Below are 26,919 nucleotides of genomic sequence, written 5' to 3' on the forward strand. Positions count from 1 at the left end.
AGTTTTATTTTGCAGTTTTTACAGCTCTCGTGTATAACTCGTGAAAAAAGGACCAGAGGACAATAAACCTTCTTCGTGTGAATTTCCGACATATATTCGATTTATAATGATATAGGTGTATGCTTTAATTAGTTATATTCGTTACTTATTATGTAATTATACATTGTATGAAAGCTTCTCCATAGTGATAGAATTTAACGATAACATTATATTCATATTATTTTCCACACTTCGGCAAAAATAGCATGTCAATCTCTGGACGTCTCACTGTATTCAAATTAAGTAATTAATAAGGAGTTTTGCAGAATAAACACAATTATTTATTTATTTTTGTATTTTCAATACAGGTAAGTAGCTGCCTAGTAAAATAAGACGATAATTTATTTTCCAAGTTGACCTTTACGGTTCCAGATAACTCTATAAAAAGTATTGAAGATCAGGAGTTGTAGATGTAAGCTTCAAGGGATAGGAGGCAATTTCAGATTAAGGTGAAAATGATTAATATGGCCATACAGAATTGAATTAGTATCCTTCCGACTTTTGCCTACCACATAAAGATACAAATCCTTCTAAATTATTTTTCTTCTTTCCCTTTTACTGGCAGATTTTAGTCTGCAGTTTTGACGTGACAGGGCTGTGTGATGTCTGCAGTGGTGGCCCAGTGTCACTACAGCTTTGGTCTGCGGACCGGCGTGGCAAATAACCTGTGCTACTTTGATGAGCAGACTGTCATCTTCCCATCTGGGAACAACTGTGTTCGTTACAACATCGATCAGAAATGGCAGAGGTTCATCCCAGGTATTTGCCACGCTCACTTCTCAGGATTACAACAATATGTCTAGGGTCAGGGTGTTTTATAGATGTTTAGTGTTTCTGACAGTACAGCACTCTCTGAAATCTTTTCATCGACAAACATAAACCTGGTATTCAAAACAGAATTAGCTGTTAACAACCTGTTCAATTTATCCAACTTCCAGTTATGTTTTCTTTGTGATTCATCCTTGATTTTGCTTCTCAGGTTTGGAGAGGAGTCAGTGGATGTACGCCCTGGCCATCAGCTCAAACCGCCGCTACCCGGCAGTGTCGGAGCGTGGCGAGAGGGCCACCATCACCGTGTATGACCTGCAGCACGAGCAGAGCCGGAAGAGGAAGGTGCTGAGTGGAGGGGACATCCCTGTCCATGAGTTTGTCTCCATGGCGTTCTCCACTGACTCCAAGTACTTCATCGGCCAGTCAGGGACGCCAGACTACACCCTCTTCTATTGGATGTGGGAGAAGCAGAAGATCATGGCCATGGTGAAGACCACTGTGGCCGCTAACCCAGTCAACCAGGTGAGGTCGGACTGCTCTCTTGTTAGCAGTGGTGTAAAGTACTTCAGTAAACATACTTTAAAGTACTACTGAAGTCGTTTTTTGGGGTATCTGTACTTTACTTTACTATTTATATTTTTGACAATTTTTATTTTTTACTTCAGTACATTCCTGAAGAAAATAATGTACCTTTTACTCCATACATTTTCCCTGACACCTAAATGTACTTTGAATGCTTAGCAGGACAGGAAAAATATAAAATTCACACACTTATCAAGAGAACATCCTTGGTTATCACTACTGCTTCTGATCTGGCGGACTCACTAAACACACATGCTTCATTTGTAAATTATGTCTGAGTGTTGGAATGTGCCCCTGGCTATCTGTAAATTAAAAAGAAAAGAAAATGGTGCTGTCTGGTTTGCTTAATATAAGGAATTTGAAATAATTTATACTTTTACTTTTACTTTTGATACTTAATTATATTTAAAACCAAATATTTTTAGACTTTTACTCAAGTAGTATTTTACTGGGTGATTTTCACTTTTTCATTTTCTATTAAGGTATCTTTACTTTTACTCAAGTATGACAATTGGGTACTTTTCCCACCACTGCTTGTTAGTGGGGCCAGGGAAGCGTCCTTTGCAATGAAATGGTGGTGTGGAATGATCAGCATGTTCATTCAAAATAGCAGTGTTATTTTTCCATTTAAAAGGCATTAAATAACCTTACGGGTCCTTGCTCTGTTGTAGTATCAACTCTGTAGCTGATCGGACACATACTAATTTACTTACACAAGCTATATTTCAATGGCACTGTCTCACACTATATGTTTCCAGGTCAGTTTGAACCCATAGGACAACACCCAGATCTGTGTGAGTGGGAATGGGGTCTTCAAGCTGTTCCGCAATGCAGAGGGGGCTCTGAAGTAGTCCACCTTCCAGAAGCTGGAGACCCATAACTTGTTGTCCCATGCCTGGGTGTCTGAGGACAGGGTGATAGCCGGGACAGAGGCAGGGAGGCTGATGGTGTTTGAGTCTGGAGACCTGCGATGGGATATGTGTGTGTCCACCAAGACCACCATGTCACAGGACCCAGAGAGGTGGGCACAGGGAGAAAAAGACAACCTGGGGCTGAAAGAACTCCAAACAGATGTCACCAACACATTGTAAGAATGACCATGTTGTACAGTTTTCAATTTTAAAAAAAATACTTTTTACAGTGCAAAGGGAAATGATGAATAGTCCCTTCCTCAGTTGCCTCGGGTTACAGTCATCACAGCGTACTCCAAAGGCTTTGCCTGCTCGGCCGGTCCTGGGACTGTGTGTCTGTTTTGTGTGTCTGTTTGAGAGAACCGACGATAAGGACAACTACAGGAAGACCAGGGAGATAAGGGTAAGAAAGCTTTCACCTTGCTTCGTTTCCATCACTCTTTCCAGCAATATGTTGTATAGAACTAAGCTCATTATTTGTGTGTGTGTGTGTGTTTTATTTTAAGAGTTTTATTCCAAAACACTATATATCCATTTTCAGAAATGTTGGTAAATTTGCTTTTATTGTTTAAAGAAATTATGAAAGAGATTGGTGTGTTTTTTCACTATCTAATCATGGCATGGGGTTGCTCAATGACAGACATGTATTTGTTTAAATCTATAATGGTGTATGGTTTCACTTCAGAGAGACAAATAATCATGTTTTTTGCTAAATGCTACATATTCGTCTCACTCTCAGAGAAATAAGTAGTACTGCTAGGTTTTACACAGTCAAATGTAACAAATAACTACATTTTTAATTAATACATTTATATTATATTTGGCATTTTAGTCATTTAGCAGATGCTCTTTTCCAGAGCGACTTACAGTAAGTGCATTCATCTTAAGATAGCTAGGTGAGACAAGCACATATCACAGTTAAATATACAGGATACGAACATTCCATTCCAGCTAAACAGTGGATACATAGTGTTTAGCAAAAATTACAAAAATCATACACATCTAAAATCTTGGAATTAAAATTCTGAGAACAGTAATACTTTACACACACACACATTAAGTTACCCATAAGCAAGCATTTCTGATGAAGAAACACAAATGGGAAAAATTGATGGACATAACATTTTGGAAATAAACTGTCCCATCCAGATCCCCCCCAGACCAGTGTAGCCACGAGCCCAGCCAGGCAGAGCAGCAGCAGATTGTCTCTCTGGTCATCAGTCCGTCAGAGGAGACTGTAGTGACCAGTACAGACCAGGGTCAGCTCTACATTATCACCCTGTCCTCTGCTGAGATGAGCAAGGTGGAGCAGGCTCAGTTTGAGTTCCTGTCCTATTCCTTCCACTCCTTGTCTATCACTGGTCTGTCCATATGTATCCGTAAGTCCTTCATCGCTACCTGTTCCCTGGACCAGTTCGTACGCATCTGAAACTTCGAGACCAAGTAAGAGTTAGTCTCACTGGCCTCACTATCCCTTTAAGAAAATCTGGACTTGATGTCAAATCTGTGGGATCGTCTCAGGTCTCAGCTTGTTTTCTATTCTCAATGGTAGTTATATCTGAGGACGTTTCTTTCATGACTGGCTTCTAGTGTTTTTTTAGACTCTCAGCCCTTATTCAGGTCCATCTCCCTCTCCCTTCCCCTTTAGCCTTTTATCAGGTCCGTCTCCCTCTCCCTTCCCCCTTAGCCTTCAATCAGGTCCGTCTCCCTCTCCCTTCCCCTTTAGCCTTTTATCAGGTCCGTCTCCCTCTCCCTTCCCCTTCAGCCTTCTATCAGGTTCGTCTCCCTCTCCCTTCCCCTTTAGCCTTTTATCAGGTCCGTCTCCCTCTCCCTTCCCCTTTAGCCTTTTATCAGGTCCGTCTCCCTCTCCCTTCCCCTTTAGCCTTTTATCAGGTTCGTCTCCCTCTCCCTTCCCCCTTAGCCTTTTATCAGGTCTGTCTCCCTCTCCCTCTCCCTTCCCCTTCAGCCTTTTATCAGGTCCGCCTCCCTCTCCCTTCCCCTTTAGCCTTTTATCAGGTCCGTCTCCCTCTCCCTTCCCCCTTAGCCGTCTATCAGGTCAATCTCTCTCTCCCTTCCCATCAGCACCCTGGAGCTGTATAAGGAGTTCCAGGAGGAGGCATTCAGCATTGCCCTGCACCCCTCTGGCCTGTTTGTCCTGGTGGGATTCTCTGACAAGCTGAGGCTCATGAACCTGCTCATAGACGACGTCAGGACCTTCAAGGAGTTCAACGTCCGAGGCTGTAGAGAGGTCAGAATTAAGAATTCTCAATGCCAACAGTAGCTCATTGTAGATAGCTGAACATCACTGGCACTCAAACATTCATTTCTAGCTATTCCTGCTCTCACAGTGCACTGTATGCTTTGCCTTTCAGTGTGCCTTCAGTCACGGAGGACACCTGTTTTCTGCAGTGAATGGAAATGTCATTCATATCTACTGCAGCACCACCTTCGAGAACGTCCTCAACCTCAAGGGACACAATGGGAAGGTGAGGGGCGCTGATGGTTTACTGCATGATTTATCATCAGAGTCAGGCTATTCATACTGACTGCCAACACTTCCAGTAAGCCTCGCCTCAGGCCAACAGTTCTAGGCCATGTGAGCTGGCCATGAAAAACCTTGGCCATAGTTATAGCTTTGAGTTTTTCCTTGTTAATTCTGTTGTTAATTTACCTATCTCGAAAAACTCAAGGTGGCAGAGATAACAGAGGTGACTGCGGGGGTGGTATGTTAGAGTCCTACTTTATGTGTCTCCATCTTCAGGTGCACTCCATAGTCTGGAGTGGTGACGACAGCAGGCTGGTGTCGTGCGGGATGGAGGGGGCTGTGTACGAGTGGAACACCCTGACCAGCAAGCGGGAGTCGGAGAGCGTCCTCAAGTCCTGCAGCTACACCGGTGTCACCGTCTCCCGCGACGCCAAGACTATCTTCGCCGTGGGGACCGACTGTACCCTGAAAGAGATCCAGGACTGTCAAGTGAGACCTGAAAACAGTAGCATATGAAATGTTTCTTCCTTTTAGAAAGTTGTTTCTGGCCAATATGCTTCTGTTTCTGCTTGGTCTTTTTGGTCAATTGCTGATGTAAAAAAAGAAGAAAAAGATGAACATTTGTTTGAAATGTTACATGCTCTGACAACTGTGTATTAGTTTTTAAATATAGTCAGTTAAATGTTGGTATAAACTTCTATGAGGACTTTCTTCCTGATAGCGATAATATAGTTTTAATAATTGAGGGGAGCAGTTAGATCTAATTAGCCAGTTTTCCTTATTCTCACTAGGCATATGTTTTCCTTGAAAGTGGTGTTGATGGTTTTGAGGGAATATTTTATTTCAAAAATCTTAATTTCATATTTTTTGCTGGTGTCAGTTTCCAGCTGTGTTATATGAAGTTCTGAAAGGGAAAGTACAAAAATAAGAATGCAACATGCAACAATTTCAAAGATTTTACTGAGTTGCAGGTCATGTAAGGAAATCAGTCAATTACAATAAATTCATTGGGCCCTAATCTATGGATTTCACATGACTGGGAATACAGATGATGCATCTGTTGGTCACAGATACCTTTAAAAAATAAGGTAGGTGCGTGGATCAGAAAACCAGTCAGTATCTGGTGTGACCACCATTTGCCTCATGCAGTTCGACACATCTCCTTCGCATAGAGTTGATCAGGCTGTTGATTGATCAGGCTGTTGATAGTGATCTGTGGAATGTTGTCCCACTTCTCCTCAATGGCTGTGCGAAGTTGCTGGATATTGGCGGGAACTGGAACACGCTGTCGTACACGTCGATCCAGAGCATCCCAAACATGTTCAACCAAACATGTCTGGTGAGTACATGCAGGCCATGGAAGAACTGGGACCTTTTCAGCTTCCAGAAATTGTGTGCAGATCCTTGCGACATTGCAGTGCATTATCATACTGAAACATGAGGTGATGGCGGCGGATGAATGGCACGACAATGGGCCTCAGAATCTCGTCACGATATCTCTGTGCATTCAAATTGCCATCGATAAAATGCAATTGTGTTCATTGTCTGTAGCTTATGCCTGCCCATACCATAACCCCACCACCACCATGGGGCACTCTGTTCACAACGTTAACATCAGCAAACTGCTCGCCCTCACACAACGCCGTACACGTTGTTTGCCATCTGCCCGGTATAGTTGAAAACGGGATTCATCCGTGAAGAGCACACTTTTCCAGCGTGCCAGTGGCTATAGAAGGTGAGCATTTGCCCACTGAAGTCTGTTACAACGTCAAATTGTAGTCAGGTCAAGACCCTGGTGAGGAGGACGTCATGAGGAGCATGCAGATGAGCTTCCCTGAGAAGGTTTCTGACAGTTTGTGCAGAAATTCTTTGGTTGTGCAAACCCACAGTTTCATCAGCTGTCTGGATCTCAGACGATCCCGCAGGTGAAGAAGCCAGATGTGGAGGTCCTGGGCTGGTGTGGTTACACGTGGTCTATGGTTGTGAGGCCGGTTGGACGTACTGCCAAATTTTGTAACACCATGTTGGAGGAGGCTAAGGGTAGATAAATGAACATTCAATTATCTGGCAACAGCTCTGGTGGACATTCCTGCAGTCAATTGAACGCTCCTTCAAAACTTGAGACATCTGTGGCATTGTGTTGTGTGACAAAACTGCACATTTTAGAGTGGCCTTTTATTGTCCCCAGCACAAGGTGCACCTCTGTAATGATCATGCTGTTTCATCATCTTCTTGATATGCCACACCTGTCAGGTGGATGGATTATCTTGGCAAAGGAGAAATGCTCACTAACAGGGATGTAAACGAATTTGTGCACAAAATTTGAGAGAAATAAGCATTTTGTGCATCTGGAAAATTTCTGGGATGTTTTATTTCAGCTCATGAAACATGGGACCAACACTTTACATGTTACATTTATATTTTTGTTCAGTGTAAATAGAGTTTCCCATCTCTGTCATAATGACCGGAGCAGAGAAGAGAGCCCATTAAATTCACACTCTGCTGTTAGTTCTCCTCATTCTGAGTGACGGTCATCTTTCTGACAGTCTACAAAACCAGTCAGGAGAGACGATAAAGGCCCCTTGAGTTATTGTCAGATGCTGGAGCTTTGAAAGAAACTCTAACAATCATACATTTTAGCCAGTCTTTCTGAATAGGTCAGTGGTTTGTTGGATGCCACCCAGCCCTTCCCCAGCAGGCTATTTGCAATCCAAATGGTGGTGAAATAAACAAAAATTTCACTGACACACAGATGTAGGATCTTCATTTGACCAGTATTGTGGCAGCAAAATAATCCTGCAGCAACAGGATTTGAAAGTTTAGTCCATAATGTTGCTTGGTCGGTGGTTAGGCTATTAGCAGGTCAACATGAGGCTACATGAAAAGTGGAATACTGTTAATATAACTGTGTGTTAGTTTGGATTTTCAGTACATTTATGTAAATCACAAAGCTTATCTGCATTTTCTGGAAAATTCACTGGACAATTCTCAGTAAGTTAAGAGTGATCAAATTAAGATCTGTAATATCCACTTCAATAAATGAGTCCCTGGGGGTAATTTAGCTATGCTTAAACATTACATGTACACTCCTGGATGAGGCTGGCACAATAACTTTAATGTTATGCATGAATGACAACAACACTTTACCTCTGCTGTAATCCTTTCTTGCCATCCCTTGATAGTAGCCAATATATTCACATCAATTTTGTCCCCACCCCCCACCCCTCTCTCTCGCTCTCTTTGTGAGATCCTGCGTGAGGTGCCTGCTGAAGACGTGGCATACACCCCCATCACCATGTCCCGGTCCGGACGCACGCTCTTCACTGGGACCTCTATCGGGACCATCAGGGCCATCAAGTAACCCCTGTCTATCCAGAAGGACTGGATCGAGTATCAGGCCCACTCTTCACCTGTCACCAAAGTACGACAGTGCAATGCCTCCACAAAACAGGAACATACTATGCATTGCAACGCAATACAACGCAGCAAAGTTTGAGCCATTGCAGTGTAATGGACCACACACAAAGCAGTGTATCCTCAGTGATGTATCCTGAACAGAGGCATGTAAAGTGTGTGTCCTTTCTGTGTTCAGATGGTGATCACATTGGATGACCAGTACCTGCTGACGGTGTCTGAGGACTGCTGTCTGCTCATCTGGACGATCATAGACAAGGAGGGCCGCGGCCTGAAGAGAGACAAGGAGATCACCTACGCTGAGGAGATCCTCATCACCAAGTCAGACCTAGAGGAGAAGGTACAGAGATGTAGGATCTTAATTTGAGCCAGTTTGCTATAGGAGGAAAATAATTAACAGGAAATATGAGTTATTACATGGATATAATAAATTGACATTTTTGTCGGGGTTGATACATTTTTCATAGGGGAAAATCAAGTCTGAAATTTCAAAGTGGAAATTACTAAATTCGGAAGCCTTTTAAACCTCAAATAAAAAATGTCCTGCGTTGCAGTTAAGTTTTCCTGCAACAGGGTGATCAAATGAAGATCCTACATCTGTAGGACACCCATGGGGACTGTTGTAGCGTTACACCGACTTGATACATGGGGTGGGGGTGGTTACCTTATTGTAGCTTGCACAGGAGGTTGGTGGCACCTTAATTGGCGAGAACAGGCTTGTGGTAATGGCTGGAGCGGAATCAGTGGAACGGTATCAAATACATTAAACAGATGGCTTCCAGGTGTTTGATGCCATTCCATTTGCACCGTTTCCGGCCATTATTATGAGCCGTTCTCCCCTCAGTAGCCTCCTGTGGTAGGTTTGCAAGAGCCATGCAGTTGCTCATCCTAAAACCTGATTATTCACATTCTCCCTGTCCTTTCCTCTTTCCTCTCCTTATGCCTCCCTTTCTCTCTTCTCCCACTCTCTTCACTTAAGATACTCTCCTCTTCTTCTCTCCCTCTCTCTCTACCGTCTCTCTTTCTCTCCCTCCCCATCCCTCCTTTCCTCCATAACAGAACCAGGTTATGCTGGAGCTGAAGACGCGTGTGGAGGAGCTGAAGATGGAGAATGAGTACCAGCTCCGTCTGAAGGACATGAACTACAACGAGGACATCAAAGAGATGTCGGCTAAGTTTGTCGAGCAGATAGAGTCGCTCAAGACCAGGAGACAGGTGAGACAAGGCTTCAAACATAATTAGTTACCTACCTTAATTAAGTTAAGTAAAGAAAGTACTAGTACATGTGATATAATTACCTGAGTGAATTAGAGCAATGAAGATACATTTAGATGGTAAATTGGCTCTGAGATAAACAGATTAATACAGTAAATTATAAAAATTATTAATCTGATGAAATACTTATGTTTACCTTGTCCCAAATAACTCGGAGGACTCTCCAGGTTCGGGAATATTCCTGTCTTATATCAGCTCGCTTGCTCTCTGATGGGAGGTGTATAAATATTTGAGTGTCCTTAAAAACATGATCCAAAGTGTTAATTTCAGGCAGCGCTGGTAGGGATATTTAAGACCAACCAAAAGCTGGTTTTAGTGGTAACACAGTTGGTTATGGCATGAATATTGACAGCGGAAACGCAGCCTATCCAGCCGTGATGCACACTGCCCATAACACGCATGGAACAAGAGTAGCCTAACATGCTTTTGGTGCCTGTATACGTATTTGGAAACATAAAAAACAAATGTTTTTTCACATTTCGTTTTAAAATTTGGTTAAAAACCGAGCATAGCCTCCCCTCCTCTCAATTACGTTTTTTTTGTCCTGCCCAATGCAATCACAAAGTAGTCAAGACTGTCGATAAAGCGTTTGGCTCTTAATCACCAAAGCTTTATTAAAATGGCCTATCTTGGCCAGGACGCTCTTGAAAAAGAGATTTTAAATCTCAATGAGCCCTTCCTGGTTAAATAAAGGTTAAAGAAAGAAAAAAGAAAAAAATATAAAGATTGAGAGGGGTAAAACAGTGAGCTGACATTGTCAGCATGCCCACATTATTTTAGCCATGCAGGTCCCGTTTTGGAGGTGTGTAAAACCCCCTCCATGATGTAGGCTACGTGTCCATGTCCATCATGAAACGAGAGATGAGAACCTCAGTGAATACCAGTGAACCTCGTATTCAGAAGTCATCTGTAACCTGTAACAATTTCTTGTTTTCCGTTTCATATGTTCAAAACTCAAGCACTCCCTTAGGCCTACTATAATGAGGGCTGGGTCAACAGCAATGCCTGTCTTTTTTGATCCTGCCGATTTTATGATATCATTGCATTTTACATGTATTTATTGTTGTTTAATTTTATTACAACCAATCTTATTAGAATGATTCAACTTCCTGGTTTTATGGTTACAACGTCTGTGGCGCGCATGCAATGGAACTTCTGGAGATGTGTGAATGTGATGTGATCTGTAAGATGGTTACAATTATGTTCATAAAACATAGGCTTGTTTGGGAGCAGTATAACAATGAGGGGACATTCTCCCTTTCTCTTTATATGGAATCTTTGTCCAGCTACTGTGAAAAGTTTGGATGTGCGTAAAACCCTCCATAGTCTGCATTGTTTTAATATTATATGCCCACGGGGAGAAATTGTGGTGTGTGTAAGTGTTTTTATAACAAGTTGTTGTTTTGTTTTGTTTAGAATTTTATTATAATTATTTGTTTTCTTTTTAGGCTCTATCAATAATGAATTGAATCGTGTTTATTGACAATGTTTGGCGTGTCCCTGCTCAGCCATAATACAGTGTACAGTAGTGGCCTCTATATCAGTGTGAATGCTATTGAAGACATGCAATTACTTAGAACAATGTGAACGGCATAGTTAACATATGTCAAAGATAGGTCTACATTTTGTTATTTCGTTGCTGTAAGCCATTTAACAAACTATAACGGACTAACATTGGAATTGGAGTTGATTCCAAGGCAATATATAAAAGACAGTAATTACACAACTTGAAACAACCACATACAGTATATCGCTATGGAGCACGTTCTGGTTGGCCAGTGAGGGGCCAAGCCTCGACACAACCACAACTTGTTTATTCAACAACCCCCAGCCCTTTCGCGCCAACGCCAGCAAGTGCGCCGATAATTTTGATAGTGAAAATAGCAAAAATATTTCTGACCCCCCCCCGAACCTATAGCGCTACCGCCTGCACTTAGATTTACCATTATATTAAGTTTGTTAAAATAGAGCCCTGAGTCTGTTTACTACAGCTCAATATATACTGAACAAAAATATAAACACAACATGTCAATTTCCATGACCACAAAAAGCTTATTTCTCTGAAATGTTGTGCAGGCATTTGTTTACAACCCTGTTAGAGAGCATTTCTCCTTTGCCAAGATAATCCATCCACCTGACAGGTGTGGCATATCAAGAAGCTGATTAAACAGCATGATTATTACACAGGTGTCCCCACCACCTTGTGCTGGGGACAATAAAAGGCCACTCTAAAATGTGCAGTTTTGTCACACAACACAATGCCACAGATGTCTCAAGATTTGAGGGAGTGTGCAGTTGGCATGCTGACTGCAGGAATTTTCACCAGAGCTGTTGCCAGAGAACTGAATGTTAATTTCTTTACCATAACGCTGTTTTAGAGAATTTGGCAGTACTTCCAACCGGCCTCACAACCGCAAACCACGTGTAACCATGCCAGCCCAGGACCTTCACATCCGGCTTCTTCACCTGTGGGATCGTCTGAGACCAGCCACCCGGACAGCTGATGAAACTGTGGGTTTGCACAACAGAATAATTTCTGCACAAACTGTCAGAAACCGTCTTAGGGAAGCTCATCTGCATGCTCGTCGTCCTCAACAAAGTCTTGACCTGACTGCAGTTCTGGCTCGTAACCAACTTCAATGGGCAAATGCTTACCTTCAATGGCCTCTGGAACGCTGGAAAGTGTGCTCTTCACAGATGAATCCCGGTTTCAACTGTACCAGGCAGATGGCAGACAGCATGTATGGCGTCTTGTGGGCGAGTGGTTTGCTGATATCAACGTTGTGAACAGAGTGCTCCATGGTGGCGGTGGGGGTTATGGTATTGGAAGGCATTAACTACGGACAACGTACACAATTGCATTTTATCGATGGCAATTTGAATGCACAGAGATACTGAGGTCCGTTTACGTGCCATTCATCCGCCGCCATCACCTCATGTTTCAGCATGATAAAGCCCAACCCCATGTTGCAAAGATCTGTACACAATTCCTGGAAGCTGAACATGTCCCAGTTTATCCATGGCCTGCATACTCACCAGACATGTCACCCATTGAACATGTTTGGGATGCTCTGGATTGACGTGTACGACAGCGTGTTCCAGTTCCCGCCAATATCCAGCAACTTCGCACAGCCATTGGAGAGGAGTGGGACAACATTCAACAGCCTGATCAATCAACAGCCTGATCAACTCTATGCGAAGGAGATGTGTTGCGTTTCATGAGGCAAATGGTGGTCACACCAGATACTGACTGGTTTTCTGATCCACACTGTTGTAATGGAGTGCGTAACCGGCTGCAGGGAAGTCAGGCGCAGGAGAGCAGAAATGGGTAGCAAACGGAGCCCTTTATTGAGGCGAACAAAACACGGCACTCAGAAAACTAAACATACACGGGTTACAATAACCCGGTGCAAACCAGCCTGGAGTACACATATATTTATATATAACAATTCCACACACAGAGGGTTGTATGCAAGACGAGTAATGAGGGAATGCAAACCAGGTGTGTGGGAAAACAAGACAAAACAAGTGAAAACAAGACAAACAAGACAAGACAAAACAAATGGAAAATGAAAGGTGGATCGGCGATGGCTAGAAGACCGGTGACGTCGACCGCCGAACGCCGCCCGAACAAGGAGAGGGACCGACCTCGGCGGAAGTTGTGACAGTACCCCCCCCTTGACGCGCGGCACCGAAGGGTCCAACACGTCCTCCACCGGAACCCAGCACCTCTCCTCCGGACCGTACCCCTCCCACTCCACGAGGTACTGAAGGCCCCTCGCCCGACGCCTCAAATCCAGTATGGAACGAACGGAGTACGCCGGGGCACCCCTCGATGTCCAGAGGGGGCGAAGGAACCTCCCGCACCTCAGACTCCTGGAGCGGGCCAGCCACCACCGGCCTGAGGAGAGACACATGGAACGAGGGGTTAATACGGTAATCGGGGGGAAGCTGTAACCTGTAACTAACCTTGTTCAGTCTCCTCAGGACTTTAAATGGCCCCACAAACCGCAGGCCCAGCTTCCGGCAGGGCAGGCGGAGAGGCAGGTTTCGGGTTGAGAGCCAGACCGCACCGGGGCCTCACTGCGGTGACGGTGTGCGATGGTTTTCTGGCGCAGCACGGCCCGTTGGAGGTGAACATGGGCGGCGTCCCATATCTCCTCCGCGCGCCGGAACCAGTCGTCCACCGCAGGAGCCTCTGATGCCAAGGCGCCAGAACCGGCTGGTACCCCAGTACACACTGGAAGGGGGAGAGGTTAGTGGAGGAGTGGCGGAGCGAGTTCTGAGCCATCTCGGCCCAGGGCACGAACGCCGCCCACTCCCCTGGCCGGTCCTGGCAATAATACTGCAGGAACCTACCCACATCCTGGTTCACTCTCTCCACCTGCCCATTACTCTTGGGGTGAAACCCTGATCGAGACCCCCAGACGTTCCATGAACGCCCTCCAGGAGGAAACATAAACCCTCACGTCCTTAGCCAAGGTGGACCACCAGTACTTCCCACTCAAACAGCGCACTGTCCAACCGATCCCTGGATGACCAGAGGAGGGTGACGTGTGAGCCCAGCGGGACACTGGAGGGGAGCGGGCTCTGCACATAACGTCTGCTCAATGTCCGCGTCCAGCTCCCATACTACTGGCACCACCAGGCAGGAGGCCGGGAGTATGGAGGTAGGATCCATGGGCCGCTCCTCTGTGTCATACAGCCGGGACAGTGCGTCTGCCTTCACATTCTGGGAACCTGGACGTCCGCGGGTAGCCAGTAGGTTATCCAGCCAAATGGACAGTTCCACCAGCTGGTCAAAGGTGAGGGTGGTGTCCCTGCAAGCCAACTCCCGACGGACGTCCTCGCACAAACTGCAGCGATAGTGGTCAATCAGGGCCCTTTCGTTCCATCCCGTGCCGGCAGCCAGGGTCCGAAAGTCCATCGCAAACTCCTGGACGCTCCTCGTTCCCTGCCTCAGGTGGAAGAGACATTCACCCGCCGCTCTACCCCAGGCGGGTGGTCGAAGACGGCCCGGAAGCGGTGGGTGAAATCCTTGAAGTGGTCCAGCTTCGCATCTCCTTCTCCCCACACAGCGTTGGCCCACTCCAGAGCTTTCCCCAAGAGGCACGAGACGAGGGCGGACACCCTCTCACGGCCCGAGGGATCCGGGTGAACGGTCGCCAGATATAAATCCAGCTGCAGCAGGAAACCCTGGCAGCGTGCGGCCGTCCCATCGTACTCCCTGGGAAGTGCGAGACGAATCCCATTGGAACCGGGTGCGGAGGGAGTGAGTAGTGGAGACCCCTGTTGTGCTGGTGGGGGCGCTGGAGGGACTCTCTGTCTCTCCCAGTGGTCCATCGTCTGGACGACGCGATCCATGGCGGCGCCGAGATGGTGAAGCATTGCCGTATGCTCCTGGACGCGCTCCTCGACTCCGCTACCATGGGTACCTGCTCCTGCTGACTCCATAATTCGGGTGTGGAATTCTGTAATGGAGGTGAACAAAACATGGCACTCAGAAAACTAAACACACACGGGTTACAATAACCCAGCGCAAACCAGCCTGGAGTACACATACATTTACATATAACAATTCCACACACAGACATGGGGGGAAACAGAGGGTTATATGCAAGACGAGTAATGAGGGAATGCAAACCAAGTGTGCGGGAAAACAAGACAAAACAAATGGAAAATGAAAGGTGGATCGGCGATGGCTAGAAGACTAGTGACGTCGACTGCCGAACGCCGCCCGAACAGGGAGAGGGACCGACCTCGGGCGGAAGTCGTGACAACTATCTTTCCTTTACGGTATCTGTGACCAACAGATGCATATCTGTATTCCCAGTCATGTGATTAGGGCCTAATTTATTTATTTCAATTGACTGATTTCCTTATATGAACCGTAACCCAGTAAAATCTTTTAAATTCTTGCATGTTACGTTTTATATTTTTGTTCAGTATGTACGCTGTAATACTTTTAACACGTTTTAACTTTCAAAAGTGTTTAGCTCTCATAATGGTATGCACTGACTTACTTTGCCATGTAAGAGCCAGCCTTGATAAGAGCCACTGCTAGATCGATACATGGAAATGAAAATTGAAAGTGGCACTGGCTGGGCTGGCTTAAGGTGAACACCTCGGTGAGGTTCATATGTAGATACATCCCTCTCGCTTCACCTCTCTTCATCTCTCCTGTCAGATCTTGAAGACGGAACGAGGCAAGACGGAGTCAGCCAATCAGGAAGCCATGTTCGAGGTGACGGAGAAACACTCCAAAGAGCTGCAGGATCTGGGTGAGTTCTATTCTATTCTATTCTGTTTTATTCTGTTCTATTCTGTTCTATTCTATTTTGATCTATTATATTCTGTTCTATTCTAGCTATTCCATTCTATTCTGTTTTATTCTATTCTCACTTCTTGTACATCTATCGGAAAAGTTGCCTCTAAGTTGAGAAGTATGAGACTTGAATGACTCCCATTTCAGTGTGTACATTGACAGCAGCACCTGATAGTATTGACTGTTGGATCCAGTGTCCTCCTCATATCCTCTCTGACTGCTGCCCTGGAGGATCTCACCCTCCACTATGAGGGGAAGCTGCATGAGAAGCTGCTGGGTTTGGAGCAGGTAGGAGATATAACGTCAAAGGGCTTGTTAGGGGATGTTTGTAGGCGGGATTTGGGGCTTTATATAAAGAGTCCTTACAGGTAGGGTCCTGTTTTTTCCTCACGAAAACCTTCCTTTGTGTTAGGACCCTGAGTTTTCCCTGACTAGTTCTTTGTGTTAGGACCCTGAGTTTTCCCCTGACCAGTTCTTTGTGTTAGAACCCTGAGTTTTCCCTGACCAGTTCTTTGTGTTAGGACCCTGATTTTTCCCTGGTCAGGGCATGTGGTCAGGAACAACTCTTGGCCTCCCTCCCTTCACACTCCCCTTCCTCCCTTCTCCCCCTTCCTTCTCTCTCTCCCTCTCTTCACACTCCCCTCCCTTCCTTAATTCCCTCCCTCCCCTCTCGCCCTCTCTCCCTTCACACTCACACTCACCTCCCTTCCTTACCTACCTCTTTCCTCTCTTTCCCTCCCTCCCTCCTCAACTCCCGCTCTTCTCTCCTCCCTATCCTCTCTCCTCCCTATCCTCTCGCCTCCCTCTCTCCTCTCCTCTCCCCTCTCTTCTCCTCTCCTCTCCCTCCCTGCTGTGACACTGATTGGAAATGAAGGGACAAATTAATCTGGGAGTGGCAGGTTCTCCGTGGAGGACGTCCGCAGAATCTTTAAGGAAATGTGACGTCAACTCCCATCACCGCTAAAGGAGGTGTGAGACGCGGGGCAACGCAGGGCCTGCTTAATCACTTTATTATTTCACTCTGAATGGAATAGTGAATTCATCTTAGAGAGAGAGACAGAGGGGTGGGGTGGGGTAGGGGGGTGGGGGGGGGGGGGCAAAATTGATGTGAATATAAAGGCTACTATCAAGGGATGGCAAGAAACGATTACAGCAGTGGTAAAGTGTTGTTGTCATTCATGAATAACATTAAAGTTATTGTGCCAGCCTCATCCAGAAGTGTACATGTAATGTTTAAGCATAGCTAAATTACCCCCAGGGACTCATTTATTGAAGTGGATATTACAGATCTTAATTTGATCACTCTTTTCTTACTAGAATTAGAATTGTCCAGTGAATTTTCCAGAAAATGCAGATAAGCTTTGTGATTTACATAAATTTACTGAAAATCCAAACTAACACACAGTTATATTAACAGTATTCCACTTTTCATGTAGCCTCATGTTGACCTGCTAATAGCCTAACCACCGGCCAAGCAACATTATGGACTAAACTTTCAAATCCTGTTGCTGCAGGATTATTTTGCTGAGACAATACTAGTCAAATGAAGATCCTACATCTGTGTGTCAGTGAAATTTTTGTTTATTTCACCACCATTTGGATTGCAAATAGCCTGCTGGGGAAGGGCTGGGTGGCATCCAACAAACCACTGACCTATTCAGAAAGACTGGCTAAAATGTATGATTGTTGGAGTTTCTTTCAAAGCTCCAGCATCTGACAATAACTCAAGGGGCCTTTATCGTCTCTCCTGACTGGTTTTGTAGACTGTCAGAAAGATGACCGTCACTCAGGATGAGGAGAACTAACAGCAGAGTGTGAATTTAATGGGCTCTCTTCTCTGCTCCGGTCATTATGACAGAGATGGGAAACTCTATTTACACTGAACAAAAATATAAATGTAACATGTAAAGTGTTGGTCCCATGTTTCATGAGCTGAAATAAAAGATGAGGCGGCGAATGGCATGCGGAGTAGCTCTTTAGATTGGTCCTGACTGGGATAATTGAGGATGTAGGTTACTACAGGTGCATAAGCAAACACCCAACAATGGGATTATCCATCTTCTTCACAGATGCCATGCTAGGATGACCTCTGTCCTCTGACCTCTGTCTGTGTTGAGGTAGAGCTCCCTTTATCTCTCCCTTTATCTCTATCCCTCTTTATCTCTCTCTATATCTCTCCTTCTGTCTCTTGCCATCTGTCTCGTTTTGTTATCTTTCTTATCCCCACTCCATCCCTTCACCTCTCTCTATCTCATCCCCCCTCTTTCTTCCCATCTTTCTTGCCTTGCTATTTTCCACGTCTTTCTCCCTCCTTCTTTCTGTATCTCTCCCTCTCCTTCCTCCCCTCTCCCTCCTCCCCCTCTCCCTCCTTCTTTCTGTATCTCTCCCTCTCCTTCCTCCCCTCTCCCTCCTCCCCCTCTCCCTCCTTCTTTCTGTATCTCTTCTCCTCCCCCTCTCCCTCCTTCTTTCTGTATCTCTTCTCCTCCCCCTCTCCCTCCTTCTTTCTGTATCTCTTCTCCTCCCCCTCTCCCTCCTTTTTTCTGTATCTCTTCTCCTCCCCCTCTCCCTCCCCCTCCTTTTTTCTGAATCTATCCCTCCTCCCCCTCTCCCTCCTTCTTTCTGTGTCTCTTCTCCTCCCCCTCTCCCTCCTTCTTTCTGTATATCTTCTCCTCCCCCTCTCCCTCCCTCTTTCTGTATCTCTTCTCCTCCCCCTCTCCCTCCCTCCTTCTTTCTGTATCTCTCCCTCCTCCCGCTCTCCCTCCTTCTTTCTGTATCTCTTCTCCTCCCCCTCTCCCTCCCTCTTTCTTTCTGTATCTCTCCCTCCTCCCCCTCCCCCTCCTTCTTTCTGTATCCCTTCTCCTCCCCCTCTCCCTCCTTCTTTCTGTATCTCTCCCTCCTCCCCCTCTCCCTCTTTCTTTCTCTATCTCTTTCTCCTCCCCCTCTCCCTCCTTCTTTCTGTATCTCTTCTCCTCCCCCTCTCCCTCCTTCTTTCTGTATCTCTTCTCCTCCCCCTCTCCCTCCCTCTTTCTTTCTGTATCTCTCCCTCCTCCCCTCCCCCTCCTTCTTTCTGTATCTCTCCCTCCTCCCCCTCTCCCTCCCTCTTTCTTTCTGTATCTCTCCCTCCTCCCCCTTTCCCTCCTTCTTTCTGTATCTCTCCCTCATCCCCCTCTCCCTCCTTCTTTCTGTATCTCTCCCTCCTCCCCCTCTCCCTCCTTCTTTCTGTATCTCTTCTCCTCCCCCTCTCCCTCCTTCTTTCTGTATCTCTTATCCTCCCCCTCTCCCTCCTTCTTTCTGTATCTCTTCTCCTCCTCCTCTCCCTCCCTCTTTCTTTCTGTATCTCTCCCTCCTCCCCCTCTCCCTCCTTTCTGTATCTCTCCCTCCTCCCCTCTCCCTCCTTCTTTCTGTATCTCTTCTCCTCCCCCTCTCCCTCCCTCTTTCTTTCTGTATCTCTCCCTCCTCCCCCTCTCCCTCCTTCTTTCTGTATCTCTCCCTCCTCCCCCTCTCCCTCCCTCTTTCTTTCTGTATCTCTCCCTCCTCCCCCTCTCCCTCCTTCTTTCTGTATCTCTCCCTCCCCCCTCTCCCTCCTTCTTTCTGTATCTCTTCTCCTCCCCCTCTCCCTCCTTCTTTCTGTATCTCTCTCTCCTCCCCCGCTCCCTCCCTCTTTCTTTCTCTATCTCTTTCTCCTCCCCCTCTCCCTCCTTCTTTCTGTATCTCTTCTCCTCCCCTTCTCCCTCCTTCTTTCTGTATCTCTTCTCCTCCCCCTCTCCCTCCCTCTTTCTTTCTGTATCTCTCCCTCCTTCCCTCCCCCTCCTTCTTTCTGTATCTCTCCCTCCTCCCCCTCTCCCTCCCTCTTTCTTTCTGTATCTCTCCCTCCTCCCCCTCTCCCTCCTTCTTTCTGTATCTCTCCCTCCTCCCCCTTTCCCTCCTTCTTTCTGTATCTCTCCCTCCTCCCCCTCTCCCTCCTTCTTTCTGTATCTCTTCTCCTCCCCCTCTCCCTCCTTCTTTCTGTATCTCTTCTCCTCCCCCTCTCCCTCCTTCTTTCTGTATCTCTTCTCCTCCCCCTCTCCCTCCCTCTTTCTTTCTGTATCTCTCCCTCCTCCCCCTCTCCCTCCCTCTTTCTTTCTGTATCTCTCCCTCCTCCCCCTCTCCCTCCCTCTTTCTTTCTGTATCTCTCCCTCCTCCCCCTCTCCCTCCTTCTTTCTGTATCTCTTCTCCTCCCCCTCTCCCTCCTTCTTTCTGTATCTCTCCCTCCTCCCCCTCTCCCTCTTTCTTTCTGTATCTCTCCCTCCTCCCCCTCTCTTTCCTTCTTTCTGTATCTCTCCCTCCTCCCCCTCTCCCTCCTTCTTTCTGTATATCTCCCTCCTCCCCCTACCCCTCCTTCTTTCTGTATCTCTCCAACTTTAAACTCTGTCTTGACTTATTTCCCTCCCCTCCCTCTGTAGTGTCAGGAGGAGTCTCGTATCAAGGGGAGGGAGTTTGAGGAGAGCAGGAAGCAGATGGAGGAGGATGGAGACAGGGAGATCCAGGACATCAGGATCCGCTATGAGAGGTGGTTGAAGGACGAGAGGGAGACCAACATGCGCATGAAGGGAGACACCGGCATCATGAAGAAGAGGGTAGAGACATCGTCTTCCCACCTCAGAGGTTCCTCTCCTCAGATATTCTCCAATGCTCTCCTCATTTTCCTCAGACATTTTGATATGGAAGTGTGAAGAGGATGGAGAGAAGAGGACTGGAGGGAGAGGACGGGAGGGAGAGGACAGGGGGGGGGGACGGGGGAGAGGGACGGGGGAGAGGGACGGGGGGAGAGGAGAGGACAGAGAGGAGAGGACGCAAGATTCCCCGCTAGTCTCCCTCCAACTCCCATCCTTCACACACTCCCTATCCAACCCTCTCCCACCTAGATCCTGCCTGCCTGCCCTCTCATCACAGTGGTACATCATAATTACAGCCAATCAGACGCAGCATACGGCCTGCTGACGGCGAGCAGGGCCTGTCCATGTGTCCATAGTTAGGCTCTAATGTGCTCCCTCCGCTTGCTCACTCAATATCACAGGGAGGATGTTAAGTCAGATCCTGTGTGTAGATTCTGCAGTCCTATGGCCCCATTCTGTCTGTCGGCTGTCTTTTCTTGTCTTCTCAGATTCTTTTTGTCTCCTTCCCTTTCTCCCTAGATCAGGTTAGGCTGTTTTTACTATCCAATATGGTACTGCATGTGGAGGCTTTATTGTTGGTTATGGGAAGCTATAAAGAATATGACCATTGTGTAAGTCACAATGAGTTATGACGACGGTGACTGATGACATTTTTCTCCTCTCCCTGCCCCGTCTACCCCCTCCCTCCCTCCCTCCCTCCCTCCCTCCCTCCCTCCCTCCCTCCCTCCCCCCCACACACACACCCACGCACACACACCCACGCACACACACTGCAGTTCAGCAGCCTGCAGAAGAATATAGACGACAGGAGCGTGGAGAAAGACATCCTGGCCCTGAAGAAAGAGATCCAGGAGAGGGATGACACCATCCAGGATAAGGTGAGAGGGTTGCTGCTGGGCTGAGGGGGTACAGCCAGATGCCATGGCATGGAGAGGGTTAGATTTGTTCCAAAAGGAGCCAGGCAGGAATGATACGTTTGCCTCCATGGTATGCAGAAACATGGACGGTTACTTGACTGGATGCCATTGAAACTGTTGAAACACTAAGGAAGGAAACAAGTCCGTTTTATTGATGGACCTCTACTGTTTATGAATGTAGTTGACTTTGTTGAAATGTTCTTCTCGCATAATCGAACACAATGAATTTATACACTATTATATATTGTCCGTAAAAGCTGTTCTCCCCCATACATCCATTATCCTGAGTCCCAGTCCCAGTCCCATGCATCACACCAGACAAGGTGACTTTGAGACTGTGAGACTCCTCCCCTTCTCACAGCACTGAACCTTGAGTGTGAAGGTCCAATAATGAATAATCCCACTGCATCAACATGTGGTGGAGCAGGCCACCGTTTCAGGCACCCACTCAGACACTTGCTCTGCGAACACAAACTCACGTACGCATACCACCCTGCATCCCACTGCTGACTTGCCTCTGAAGCTAATCAGGGTTGGTCCTGGATGGGAGACCAGATGCTGCTGGAAGTGGTGTTGGAGGGCCAGTAGGAGGCACTCTTTCCTCTGGTCTAAACATTTTTTTTAGCCCATTGCCCCAGGGCAGTGATTGGGGACATTGCCCTGTTGCAAGGTGCCGTCTTTCGGATGGCACGTTAAACGCATGTTCTGACTCTCTGTGGTCACTAAAGATCCCATGGCAAAAATGTCCACTCTTTAGAGTAGGGGTGTTAACCCCGGTGTCCTGGTAAAAATGTACAATCTGGCCTCAAACCATCATGGCCACTTAACCAGTTAAAGAACTGATACAGGAGGAGGAAGTTTTACCTCATGGGTCTGCTCTTTCATCTCCTTGATGTGGTTCTCTCTGGGCTCGATCTGTTTCTTCAGTTCTTTGATCTTGTAGTCCAGAACAAACGTACATTTCTCCAGCTCGTGGTTCTTCTTTTTCAGGTCGTTTATGCATTTCTCCTACACATGGATAAAGGACAAGACAAGACAAACAGGCCTCAGATCAGATCATGGATGTGTTTCTCTTACACAGGAACAGGGACAAGACCTTAGCCTGCTGATCACAGATATGTTGTGCTGTCTTGCCAACTCATGTGGTCTTTGTCACGCAACAACCATAGAAGTTGGCAAGACAAGACAAACAGGCCTCAGATCAAAAAATCAAATAACATTTTTATTAGTCACATGCGCCGAATACAACACCTTACAGTGAAATGCTTACTTAGAGCCCCTAACCAACAATGCAGATGAAAAAAATACAGATAAGAATAAGAAATAAAAGTAACAAGTAATTAAAGAGCAGCAGTAAAATAACAATAGCGAGACTATATACAGGGTACAGAGTCAATGTGCGGGGGCACCGGTTAGTTGAGGTAATATGTACATCAAATCAAAGTTTATTTGTCACGTGCGCCGAATACAACAGGTGTAGACCTTACAGTGAAATGCTTACTTACAGGCTCTAACCAATAGTGCGAAAAAAAAGAAAAGAAAAAAAGGTGTGTGTGTGTGTGTGTGTGTGTGTGTGTGTGTGTGTGTGGGTGTGTGGGTGTGTGGGTGTGTGGGTGTGTGGGTGTGTGTGTGTGTGTGTGTGTGTAAAGAAATAAAACAACAGTACAAAGACATTTGAAAAAAGAGTAGCAAGGCTATATACAGACACTTGTTAGTCAGGTTTATTAAGGTAGTATGTACATGTAGGTATCGTTAAAGTGACTATGCATATATGATGAACAGAGAGTATCAGAAGCGTAAAAAGAGGAGTTGGCGGGTGGTGGGACACAATGCAGATAGCCCAGTTAGCCAATGTGCGGGAGCACTGGTTGGTCGGGCCAATTTAGGTAGTATGTACATGAATGTATAGTTAAAGTGACTATGCATATAAGATAAACAGAGAGTAGTAGCAGCGTAAAAGAGGGGTTGGGGGGGGCACACAATGCAAATAGTCCGGGTAACCATTTGGTTACCTGTTCAGGAGTCTTATGGCTTGGGGGTAAAAACTGTTGAGAAGCCTTTTTGTCCTAGACTTGGCACTCCGGTACCGCTTGCCATGCGGTAGTAGAGAGAACAGTCTATGACTGGGGTGGATGGGGTCTTTGACAATTTTTAGGGCCTTCCTCTGACACCGCCTGGTGTAGAGGACCTGGATGGCAGGCAGCTTTGCCCCAGTGATGTACTGGGCCATACGCACTACCCTCTGAAGTGCCTTACGGTCGAAGGCCGAGCAATTGCCGTACCAGGCAGTGATGCAACCAGTCAGGATGCTCTCGATGTTGCAGCTGTAGAACCTTTTGAGGATCTCAGGACCCATGCCAAATCATTTTAGTTTCCTGAGGGGGAATAGGCTTTGTCGTGCCCTCTTCACGACTGTCTTGGTGTGTTTGGACCAATCTAGTTTGTTGTTGATGTGGACACCAAGGAACTTGAAGCTCTCAACCTGCTCCACTACAGCCCCGTCGATGAGAATGGGGACGTGCTCGGTGCTCCTTTTCCTGTAGTCCACAATCATCTCCTTAATCTTGGTTACGTTGAGGGATAGGTTGTTATTCTGGCACCACCCGGCCAGGTCTCTGACCTCCTCCCTATACGCTGTCTCGTCGTTGTCGGTGATCAGGCCTACCACTGTTGTGTCGTCAGCAAACTTAATGATGGTGTTGGAGTCGTGCCTGGCCATGCAGTCGTGGGTGAACAGGGAGTACAGGAGGGGACTGAGCACGCACCCCTGGGGAGCTCCAGTGTTGAGGATCAGCGTGGCAGATGTGTTGCTACCTACCCTCACCACATGGGGGCGGCCTGTCAGGATCTTTGAGGGTTTGAGCTTTGAGGGTACTATGGTGTTGAACGCTGAGCTGTAGTCAATGAACAGCATTCTCACATAGGTGTTCCTTTTGTCCAGGTGGGAAAAGGCAGTGTGGAGTGCAATAGAGATTGCATCATCTGTGGATCTGTTTGGGCGGTATGCAAATTGAAGTGGGTCTAGGGTTTCTGGGATAATGGTGTTGATGTGAGCCATTACCAGCCTTTCAAAGCACTTCATGGCTACGGACGTGAGTGCTACAGGTCTGTAGTCATTTAGGTAGGTTGCCTTTGTGTTCTTGGGCACAGGGACATGTAGGTAGAGTTATTAAAGTGACTATGCATAGATGATAACAACAGAGAGTAGCAGCGGTGTAAAAAAGGGGGGGGGGGGCAATGCAAATAGTCTGGGTAGCCATTTGATTAGGTGTTCAGTAATCTTATGGCTTGGGGGTAGGAACTGTTTAGAAGCCTCTTGGACCTAGACTTGGCGCTTCGGTACCGCTTGCCGTGCGGTAGCAGAGAGAACGGTCTATGACTAGGGTGGCTGGAGTCTTTGACACTTTTTAGGGCCTTCCTCTGACACCGCCTGGTGTAGAGGTCCTGGATGGCAGGAAGCTTTGTCCCACTTTACACTGACTGACTAGACAATCATTTAACTGCCATGTAATAACTCATAGAATATAACATGGCATGATGCAATGTTGCCATGTAACAGGTTTGTTAGGTTGTTTAAATAAGCCATGAAATCAACCCATTTTCTTTATAGTCTTTGGCTTGAGTTATTTGACCAGTTCAATTACATTCATAATCCTCTTCCAACTTTAATATCCCATGAAATTGAATATAAAATGTCACTTCCATAGTTCAACAATACAAGCTAGTTAGTGAACCAAATCTAATGTTCAAGCTTAACTTCTGGGAGGCATCTTTAATGTTCAAATGTATCATCGTTAGTGACGACGAGCGTTAGAACAACAGTTGCCACGGCTACTCTGCTGAGTGTGAATCTTTATTCATGAAGAGAAAGGATAGGAGGATGGATCTGTGTTTGAACTGAACTGGGGCCTCCTCTTTTGATGCGGGGCCATTTTGTTATAATTTACTCTCTGTCCAATTAGCTATTTAAAAGCGTTTTATCTTGAGGGCGGGTGAATGTGTGTGTGAGTGTAGAGGAAGGGAGGGGGGGAAGGGGGTGTAATCTTTTCATAGATAGCATCTGTGACATTTACACATTAAAGACAGTTATCAATTATTGTCTCTATTCAGTCTGTATGGCTGAAGCGTTACATAGAGCACGGTAGAAATGTCAAGGTCATTTCCTATTGAGCCGACATCTGCAGCGTTTACCATGAATGCAGTCTCTGCTGACGTGGGAACATTGCCTTTAAATTTCAATAACGCTGTAGTGCTGAATTTCCACAATCCGGATTGAATAGTTCCCTAAGTGTCCCTCTGCACACTAAGGCTGTGGTCCAAACGCTTTATTTTATTGTATTGTATAACTTTATATATTGTATAACTTGACTTCCGGCGCCGAAAAAGAGATGGCCGCCTCGCTTCGCGTTCCTTGGAAAATATGCAGTATTTTGTTTTTTTATGTGTTATTTCTTACATCGGTACCCCAGGTAATCTTAGGTTTCATTACATACAGTCGGGAGGAACTACTGAATATACGATTAACGTCAACTCATCATCGTTCCTACCAGGAATATGACTTTCCCGAAACGGATCCAGTGTTTTGCCTTCCACCCAATACAATGGATCTGATCCCAGCCGGCGACCCTGTGCGACGCCGTAAAAGGGGCAAACGAGGCAGTCTCCTGGTCAGGCTTCGGAGACGGGCACATCGCGCTCCACTCCCTAGCATACTACTCGCCAATGTCCAGTCTCTTGACAATAAGGTTGATGAAATCCGAGCACGGGTAGCATTCCAGAGAGACATCAGGGATTGCAACGTGCTCTGCTTCACGGAAACATGGCTAACTCAAGAGACGCTAACGGAGTCGGTGCAGCCAGCTGGTTTCTTCATGCATCGCGCCGACAGAAACAAACATCTTTCTGGTAAGAAGAGGGGCGGGGGGGTATGCCTTATGATTAACGAGACGTGGTGTGATCATCATAACAACACACAGGAACTCAAGTCATTCTGTTCACCTGATCTAGAACTCCTCACAATCAAATGTCGACCGCATTATCTACCAAGGGAATTCTCTTCAATCATAATCACAGCCGTATATATTCCCCCCCAAGCAGACACATCGATGGCCCTGAACGAACTTTATCTGACTCTTTGTAAACTGGAAACCACACACCCTGAGGCTGCATTCATCATAGCTGGGGATTTTAACAAGGCTAATCTAAAAACAAAACTCCCTAAATTCTATCAGCATATCGATTGTGCTACCAGGGCTGGAAAAACCCTAGATCATTGTTATACTAATTTCCGCGACGCATATAAGGCCCTCCCCCGCCCCCCTTTCGGAAAAGCTGACCACGACTCCATTTTGTTGATTCCAGCCTACAAACAGAAACTAAAACAACAAGCTCCCGCGCTCAGGTCTGTTCAACGCTGGTCCGACCAATCTGAATCCACGCTTCAAGACTGCTTCGATCACGCGGATTGGAATATGTTCCGCATTGCGTCCAACAACAATATTGACGAATATGCTGATTCGGTGAGCGAGTTCATTAGGAAGTGCAT

At 46.3% G+C, this 26,919-nt stretch overlaps 1 pseudogene; it reads left to right on the forward strand.

Moving 5' to 3' along the window:
* The first annotated feature begins 10 nt into the window (after window positions 1–10).
* LOC139540627 (cilia- and flagella-associated protein 57-like) lies at window positions 11–21,741 on the forward strand (annotated as a pseudogene).
* The last annotated feature ends 5,178 nt before the right edge of the window (window positions 21,742–26,919 follow it).

This window comes from Salvelinus alpinus, chromosome 16, assembly GCF_045679555.1.
Source record: "Salvelinus alpinus chromosome 16, SLU_Salpinus.1, whole genome shotgun sequence".
In the NCBI taxonomy this organism is placed as follows: domain Eukaryota; kingdom Metazoa; phylum Chordata; class Actinopteri; order Salmoniformes; family Salmonidae; genus Salvelinus; species Salvelinus alpinus.